The sequence below is a fragment of the Jaculus jaculus genome, chromosome 11 (genome assembly GCF_020740685.1).
Source record: "Jaculus jaculus isolate mJacJac1 chromosome 11, mJacJac1.mat.Y.cur, whole genome shotgun sequence".
In the NCBI taxonomy this organism is placed as follows: Eukaryota; Metazoa; Chordata; class Mammalia; order Rodentia; family Dipodidae; genus Jaculus; species Jaculus jaculus.
This window is the reverse complement of record NC_059112.1, coordinates 105,031,418-105,038,652: the sequence shown is the minus strand read 5'-3', so window position 1 is coordinate 105,038,652 and position 7,235 is coordinate 105,031,418. Positions and strand designations below refer to the sequence as shown.

The 7,235-nt window shown below is 46.2% G+C and overlaps 1 protein-coding gene across 1 annotated transcript in view; it reads left to right on the top strand.

Annotated features, from left to right (window-relative positions):
• Positions 1–390: 390 nt before the first annotated feature.
• Abat (4-aminobutyrate aminotransferase) overlaps positions 391–7,235 on the top strand; it is a 120,882-nt gene continuing 114,037 nt past the window's right edge. The window contains exons 1-2 of the mRNA XM_045161866.1: positions 391–455; positions 1,157–1,351. The gene's annotated coding sequence lies outside the window, so the exon portion shown is untranslated. The remainder of the gene's footprint in view (positions 456–1,156; positions 1,352–7,235) is intronic.

The following is a 7,235-nucleotide window of genomic DNA, read 5'->3' as shown; positions in this document are numbered from 1 at the left end:
TCAGGCCACAAGCCCCACATCTGGGCCGCTCGGAAGACTCCGAACCGCAAGCCCTTCTCCTGGACCCCGAGCAACACCTCACGCCGCCTCCTAGCCGCCGCTCTGGAGCTCCGCCTCCGGGTCGTCAGTCCCCAGCCCCGCCTCTGCTTTCAAGCCCCGCCCCGAGCTGTGAGAGCTCCGCCCCAGCTCGGCCGCCCACTCTCTAGGACACGCCCCCGATTCAAGCCCCGCCCCCTAGCCAGCGGAGAGCCCCGCCCCCTACTCCCGCCATCTTGGCCCCGCCATCTTGGCCCCGCCATCTTGGCCCCGCCATCTTGGCCCCGCCATCTTGGCCCCGCCATCTTGGCCCCGCCCCCACCCCGCCTCCTCAGCTCCGCAGCTCTTCCCGCCCTTTCCCAGGACGTCCTCTCCAGCACTGAGGCTCGTCTGCGGACCTTCGATGCCGTAACTGGCAGGTGGGTGCCTGGCGGGCATCGGGGTCGGGGTGGCTCATTCCTTTGGCAGGTGGATGTCCCATAGGAGTCGGGTGATGGCATCTCATTCCCCTGGCATGTGGGTGCCCTGCGGGGGTCCGGGTCTGGGTGGTTAATTCCTCTGGCAAGTTCTCTTGTCTCCCTGTGAGCCCTGGGATTACAGGCATGCACAGCCATGCACAGTTTTTACATTGGTGCTGGGAATCAAACTCAGTTCCTCAAGCTTGAGCAGCAAGCACTCTGACCAATGAATCATCTTTCCCAGCCCTACAATGTTCTCTCTTGAGACAAGTTCTCACTGTAGAACCCAATATGGCCTTGAGCTTTTCCTCCTCCTGCCCCATCCCCTGACTTCTGAGGTAGCATGCACGCACCATTGCACGCGGCACTCTCAGTTTGAAGGCATTAATGCTGTGTTTGATAATTCTAACCTGGGATGTGTAGAGAAATAATGAGAACAGGTAAGTCATCTGGGCACTAGAAGAGTGAGAATGAGGGCAGTGGCCACTTTGGAGAAAGTGAAGAAACGTCTAGAAGGCAGGCACCCGCTGTCTTGACTGAACAAACAGATGTTGGAATGTGAGAACTGAGTGAGGCCCTCAGGGCCTAGCCACATGCAGATTTTGTTGTGATGCTGGAGATCAACCCAGCCCTGAACTTGTTCTTGACTTCCATCTCCCAAGGAGCCCTGAGGACATCTCTCCCCCCCAGGATCCATGGTGGGAGGATGGCATCTCTCATTCACCACCTGGTGGTACTGCTGGTGCCAGGAAGAATACTTGCCATGAATTCCAGCCCCATGGATCAACAGTAGGAGCATCCTTCAGGAATCCTGAGTATTCATTAGTCCCATTGGCCCTGGGTAGCCCCTCCAAAACGTGAGTTTCCAGCAATGTTTATGACATCTTCACTAACCTGATCTGCATAATGCAGCGGTCCTACACTAGATCTGAAAGTGTTTAGTAGCCAGCTAGTCCCAGGCCTGACTCAGATCACACCCTCAGTCTTGAGCACTTACCTGTGCTCTCTTTTACCTGCACAGCTGTGGACCATGTTGTATTCTATGGCTGTGCTGGGTATTGGACCAGAGCCCTAAAATGCTAGGTAAATGCTCTACCACTGAGCTTTGTTTCCAGTCTCTGCACCCATATTAGAGGTTGGTAAGCCAGAACTTAGAGGCTAATGTATGCCCCCCAAGGTCACAGGGTGCAGAAGTAGCAAGTGTGTGGTCTAAACACAAGTCTGTCACTTTTTCAGTGAAACCCAGGTATGGTGGTTTGGTTCAGGTGTCCCCCATAAACCTAGGTGTTCTGAATGCTAGGATCCCAGATGATGGATATTTGGGAATTAATGCCTTCTGGAGGTAGTGTATTGTAGGGGGCGGGCTTATGTGTGTTATAACCAGCTTTATCTTGGAGTGTTTGGCACACTCTTCGGTTGTTGTTGGCCACCTGATGTTGGACAGGAGGTAATGTCCAGCTTGTGCTCATACCATCATTTCCCCCTGCCAACATGGAGCTTTCTCTTGAGTCTTTAGGCCAAAATGTTTTCTGCCAGCAATGTGAACCTGACTTCAACAGTAAAGTTGGTCCTGAGAGAGGAGTAATTCCTGCTTGAAACCTGATTGTGTTGCTTTGACCTTTTGGAGCTGGTTTTCAAGAGGAATGTGTAAGAATTTGAAACTTTGACCTAAGAGACCCCTGGCACTTGGACTGACTGGCTTGATGGACTATTCTGGTCAGAGTTGAGAGACCTGGATGCATTAAGAACTATAGACTATGAGGTTTGGCTTATAAGAGTGAGAAATAGCTATCCTAGGACTGGGCTAGAAGCAGTTTGTGTGAGAAACTTGCTGTTATGACCATGTCCTGAGAATTAGTGCAGGGATGTATTGCATAGAAATGGCCTAGTGAGACCAGAGGGATATGGCATAGCAATGAAATCTTTGGCCACAACTTCTGCCCATTTGACTGCAATTGTATGAGAGATTACAGCCACTGAGATTGGGCCAGCACACCTGCATTGAGACAACAGACAGAATGCAGTCTCTTGAAGGGGCCTGAATGCTGAGGGAGTATCCTTTTCTTCAAAGTCTGCTTCATTCCTCCCTGAATTAACAAATTGGCACCCCACCTGGTATTGTGGAGTATAAGAAATGCAGGTCAGAGAGGGTCATTGAATTTGAAGCATGGTCTTTTTTTGTTGAAATGGCCATGACAGTGAGAAGCAGGTTTGGTAAATTTTGTGCTTGGAAATCCAATGGAACCTTGAGGCTGGACCTTGGTGTGCAATGGAGACCCAGTAGAGATGCTTGGACCACAAGAGGGCTGCTAAGAGAGCTGTTTTCCCCACATGAAGTTTTCCAGACCGGTGAGTAGTCTAGCTGCAGGAGTGGAATTAGAAGACCAGACAAATTTCATTGATTGGAATTATTAGACTTGGAGTTTTAATCATTACTAGAGTTGTTAGACTTGAAGCAACAGAGTTTGATGTTTGCCCTGGTTGTTTTAAATCTGGTAATGGTTGAATATTTCTTTGCTATATCCAATGCCATCTTTACAGTGTGAATGTGATGGGGTTTTTTTGGTTTGTTTTTGGTATTATGTATTAGTTAAAAGACTTTGGGCTATGGGGATATTTGAACATTATTGTGAGTGACAAAAACAATGGGAACATTTAAAGTTGGATGAATTCACTACATTGTTCATCATGTATGGTTATCTGTGTATGAGGCCAGGGACCAAATGTGGTAGTTTGCTTCGGGTGTCCCTTATAAACTTAGGTATTCTGAATGCAAGGCTCCCAGCTGATGAAGATTGGGAATTAATGCCTCCTGGAGGCAGTATATTGTTAGAGGTGGGCTTATGGGTGTTATAGCCAGCTTCCTGTTACCAGTGTTTGGCATACTCTCCTGTTGTTGAGGTCCACCTGCTGTTAGCCAGGTCTGTGAGTAGCCTAGGAGGAGAAGCAAAATTGGAACTCCCAAGACTTGACTTTGGTTAGAATTATTGGACTTGAAGATTTGTCACTGGCTAGAGTTGTTAAACTTGGAGCTACAGTTTGATGTTGGTCTGGGTTGTTTTTATTCATTTATTTATTTACTTTGGTTTTTCAATGTAGAGTTTCACTCTAGCCCAAGCTGATCTGCAATACACTATGTAGTCTTAGACTAGCCTCAAACTCACAGTGATCATCCTACCTCTGCCTCCTGAGTACAGGGATTGGAGGGAAGCTCTGCCTAGCCCAATGGCCCTGGTTCTTTTAAATCTTGTATTGGTTGAAAATTTCTTTGCTAAATCCAATACCATCTTTGAAGTGTGAATGTTAATTCAGTGGCATTAGGTGTTTTTATGTTGGCTTAGTTAAAAGACTTCAGGCTATAGGGATGTTTGAACATCATTGGGAGTGACAAAAATGATAGAAACTTTTAAACTTGAATAAATGCATTGCATTTTACATCACATGTGGTTATCAGTTTTTGGGCCTAGAGGCAGAATGTGGGATTTGATTCAGGTGTCCTTTGTAATATTAGGTGTTCTGAATGTTAGGCTCCCAGGTGATGGAATGGGAATTAATGCCACCTGGAGTCAGTGTATTTTTGCAGCATGATTATGGGTGTTATAACCAGCTTTTTGATGACAGTGTTTTTGTAGACTGTCCTGTTGGTTGGTGTCCACCTGAGGTTGACCAGGAGGTGATGTCCACCTTCTGCTCATGCCATCATTTTCACCTGCCATCATGGAGCTTCCTATTGAGCCTGTAAGTCAAAATAAACCTTTCTTCTCACAAGCTGCTTTTGGTTGAGTGTTTTCTGCAAGCAATGTGATCTTGACTACAACAGTAAAGTTGGTCCTGAGAGTGGGTTCATTGCTCCTTGAAATGTGACTGTGTGGCTTTGGCCTTTTGGAGCTTGTTTGCAAGAGGAATGTGGAAGGATTTGAAACCTTGGCCAAAAGATGCCTTGCACTGCTGTAAGTACAGGTTAATGGACTATTCTGGTCAGAGTTGAAGGACCTGAATGCAGTAAGAAGTATGGATGGTGAGGTTCGGCTCATGAGGGTGAGAAAGAGCTTTGCCTGGACTGGGATAGAAGTGGTTTGTGTGAGAAGCTTGCTGTTATGCCCATGTCCTGACAATTTGTGCCGGGTTGCATTGCACAAAAATGGGCTGGTATGAGCACAGGGATATGGCACAAAAATTAAATTTTTGGTTCAAAACTTCTGCCTGTTCAGCTGCAGTTGTGTGAGATTACAACCATTGAGGTTAGATGAGCAGACCTGCATTAGAACAACAGACAGGATGTAGTCTCTTGAAGTGGCCTGAATGCTGAAGTGTCCTGTTCTTCAAAGTCTGCTTCATTCCAGCCTAGGTTAATAAATTGGCACAACACATGCTATTGTGGAGTATGAGAAATGCAGAAAGAGAGGATCATTTAATTTGCATCATGGTTTTGTGTTTTAGAAACTGCCATGGGCAATGGGAAGCAGGTTTGCTGCATTGCCTGCATGGAGACACAATGGAGCCGTAAGGATGGACCGTGTGTTGCAGTGGAGACCCAGTGGAGCTGCCAGGAACATGAAAAGGCTGCTAAGGAGAACTGCTGGCCCCTTGTGGTATTTTCCAGGCCTGTGGGTAGCACAGCTGTAGGTGCAGAATTGAGATTCTGAAGACTGTTCATTGGTTAGAAAACTGTTCATGGGTGAGAATTATTGAAGTTGGAGATTTGTCACTGACTAGGCGTTGTACTTGAGCTACAAAGTTTGATGTTTTCCCTGGTTACTTTAAATCCTGTGTTGGTTGACTATTTCTTTGTTATGCCCAAGGCCATGTTTGCAGTGAGAATGTTCTGTGTTTTCTGGTATATTTTTGGTATTATAGCTCAGTTAAAAGACTTTGGACTTTGGCGATGTGTGAACATCATTGGGAACGAAAAAATGATGGAGACTTTTAAACTTGGATAAATGCATTGCGTATTACATCACATATGGTTATCAGATTGTGGGTACCAAGTGTGGAGTTTTGATTCGGTTGTCCCTTATAAACTTAAGGTCTTCAGAATTCTAGGTTCCCAGCTGATGGAAACATGGGAAGTGATGCCTCTTGGAGGCAGTGTATTGTTGGGTGAGGACTTAGGGGATTATAACCAGCTTCCTCTTGCCAATGTTTGGCACACTCTCCTGTTGTTTGTTGGCCACCTAGTGTTGGCGAGGAGGTTGATGTCCAAGTTCTGCTCAGGCCATCGTTTTTCGCTGTCAACATGGAGCTTCCCCTTGAAGTCTGTAAGCCAAAATAAATCTTTCTTCCCCACTAGCTGCTCCTGGTCAGGTGTTTCCTACAGGCATTGTGAGCGTGACTGCTGCCTTAAACTTGGTCCCGAGAGTGAGGTCATTGCTGCTTGAATCATGACTGTGTGGCTTTGGCCTTTTGGAGCTGGTTTTCAAGAGGAATGTGGGAGGATTTGAACCTTTAGACTAAGGAGGCCTTGCACTGCTGTAAGTACAACTTGATGGACTGTTCTCTTCAGAGTTGAAAAGCCTCAGCACATTAAAAACTATGGACAGTGACGGTGAAGCTTGGCTTATGTGCATGAGAAAGAACTTTGCCTGGACTGGGCTAGAAGCAGTTTTGTGATTGGCCGGGTGTTATGCCCGTGTTCTGAGAATTTGTGCAGGGTTGCATTGTGTAGAAATGGACTGGTGTGAGCAGAGGGAAATGGCACAGAAATGAAATCTTTGGTCTAAAACTTCTGCCCTTTAAGCTACAATTGTATAAGAGATTATAACCATTGAGTTTTTGCCAGCTGACTTGCATTGATACAACAGAAAGAATGCAGTCTTTTGAAAGTATGTCCTGTTCTTCAAAGTCTGCTTCATTCCCCCCTGGATTAACAAACTGGCACCCCACCTGACATTGTAGAGTATGAGAAATGCAGGAAAGAGAGCGTCGTTGAATTGGCAGCACAGTATTATGGGTTTTTTGTTTGTTTGTTTTGGAAATGGCATGGGCAGTGTGAAAGCAGGCTTGCCTGATTGCCAGCATTGAGACCCAATGGTTCTGTGAGGATGGACCGAGAGTTTCAGTGGAGACCCAGTAGAGATGCTGGGACCTCAATATGGCTGCCAAGGAGAGCTCCCAGCCGTGACTGAAGTTTTCCACTACTATTAGTTGGCTAGCTGGAGGGGTGAAATTGGAACTCCAGACACTTGTCATGGATTAGAATTATTGGACTTAGAGATTTATCACTGATTAGAGTTGTTGGACCTGGAGCTACAGAGTTTGGTGTTTGCCCTGGTTGTTTTAAATCTGGTATTTGTTGAATATTTCTTTGCTATGCCCAGTGCCATCTTTGCAATGTGAAAGTTGATTCTTAGCCATTATGGGTTTTTGGTTTATTTTTGGTATTATGGTTCAGTTAAAAGATCTGGACTGTGGCAGGGTTTCAACATCATTGTGAGTGACAAAAACTATGGGGACTTCTAAACTTAAATGAATGCATTGGATTTTACATCATGTGTGGTTATCAGCTTATAGGGGCCAGGAGAGGAATGTGGTGGTTTGCTTCAGGTATCTGCCATAAACTTAGGTGTTCTGAAAAGCTAGGTTCCCAAATGATGAACACTAGGGAATTAATGCTTCCGGGAGGCAGTGTGTTGTTGGCAGTGGGCTTATGGGTGTAACCGCCAGCTTCTTCTTCCCACTGTTTGGAACACTCCCCTGTTGTTGTCCTGGTGTTGGCCAGCAGGAATTGTACAATTTCTGCTC